This window comes from Hordeum vulgare, chromosome 7H, assembly GCF_904849725.1.
Source record: "Hordeum vulgare subsp. vulgare chromosome 7H, MorexV3_pseudomolecules_assembly, whole genome shotgun sequence".
Classification (NCBI taxonomy): domain Eukaryota; kingdom Viridiplantae; phylum Streptophyta; class Magnoliopsida; order Poales; family Poaceae; genus Hordeum; species Hordeum vulgare.
The window spans coordinates 548,015,400-548,017,443 of NC_058524.1; positions in this window are offsets into that span (position 1 = coordinate 548,015,400).

Consider the following 2,044-nt stretch of genomic DNA (forward strand, 5'->3'; position numbering starts at 1 on the left):
TAATATCGACTTGCACGTCGATGGTACGGCAACCGGCAAGAGCCATAGGGTTGTCTTTAAACTAACGTTTGTGCTTGCAGATGCGTTTACTATATTGCGAGGACGTAGCTTTAGTAGTAATAGCAAGAGTAGCACGACAAACCCCATGGCAACACGTTGATGGAGATCATGATGATGGAGATCATGGTGTGACGCCGGTGACAAGAAGTTCGTGCCGGTGCTTTGGTGATGGAGATCAAGAAGCGCATGATGATGGCCATATCATGTCACTTATGAATTGCATGTGATGTTAATCCTTTATGCAACTTATCTTGCTTAGAACGACGGTAGCATTATGAGGTGATCTCTCACTAAAATTTCAAGACAAAATTGTGTTCTCCCCGACTGTGCACCGTTGCGACAGTTCTTTGTTTCGAGACACCACGTGATGATCGGGTGTGATAGACTCAACGTTCACATACAACGGGTGCAAAACAGTTGCACACGCGGAACACTCGGGTTAAGCTTGACGAGCCTAGCATGTGCAGACATGGCCTCGGAACACATGAGACCGAAAGGTCGAGCATGAATCGTATAGTTGATATGATTAGCATAGAGATGCTTACCACTGAAACTATTCTCGACTCACGTGATGATCGGACTTGAGATAGTGGATTTGGATCATGTACCACTCAAATGACTAGAGAGATGTACTTTTTGAGTGGGAGTTCTTAAGTAATATGATTAATTGAACTAATTGTCATGAACATAGTCTAATGGTCTTTGCGAATTACGATGTGGCTTGCGCTATAGCTCTACTGTTTTTATATGTTCCTAGAGAAAATTTAGTTGAAGGTTGATAGTAGCAAACTTTGCAGACTAAGTCTGTAAAACCGAGGATTGTCCTCATTGCTGCGCAGAAGGCTTATGTCCTTAATGCACCACTCGGTGTGCTGCACCTCGAGCGTCGTCTGTGCATGTTGTGAACATCCGACATACACGTTTCTCATGACTACACGATAGTTCAGTGCAAAATACTTAATGGCTTAGAAGCAAGGCGCCGAAAACGTTTTAAAACGTCACGGAACATAAGTGATGTTCTAAAGAGATGAAATTGTGATTTCATTCTTGTGCCCTTGTTAAGAGGTACGAGACCTCCAACAAAATAGATCCACAAAGTAAAGGAGAAAAGCTCAATCGTTGAGCGTGTGCTCAGATTGTGTGAGTACGACAATCACTTGAATCAAGTGGGAGTTAATCTTCCAGATGAGATAGTGATGGTTCTCCAAAGTCACTGCCACCAAGCTGTGAGAGCTTCGTGATGAACTATAACATATCAAGGATAGATACAATGATCCTTGAGCGATTCGCGATGTTTGACACCGCGAAAGTAGAAATCAAGAAGCAGCATCAATAGTTGATGGTTTGTAAAACCACTAAGTTTCAAGAAAGGCAAGGGCTAGAAGGGATACTTTGTGAAACGGCAAAACAGTTGCTGCACTAATGAAGAGACCCAAGATTAAACCCAAACCCAATACTAAGTGCTTCTGTAATGAGGGGAACAGTCACTGAGGCGGAGCAACTCTAGATACATGGTAGATAAGAAGGCTGGCGAAAGTCGAAAGAAGCATATTTGATATACATGATATTGATGTGTACTTTACTAGTACTCCTAGTAGCATGAGGGTATTGGATACCGGTTCGGTTGCTAAGTGATTAGTAACACGAAATGAAAGCTACAACATAAATGGAGACTAGCTAAAGGTGAGGTGACGATACGTGTTGGAAGTGTTTCCAAGGTTGACATGATCAAACGTCGCACGCTCCCTCAACCATCAGGATTGGTGTTAAACCTAAATAATTGTTATTTGGTGCTTTCGTTTAGCATGAACATGATTGGATCGTGTTTATTGCAATACGATTATTCATTTAAAGAGAATAATGGTTACTCTATTTTCTTGAATAATCACCTTCAATGGTTTATTGAATCTCGATCGTAGTGTTACACATGTTCATGATATTGGTGCCAAAAGACACGAGGTAATGATGATAGTACCACTTACTT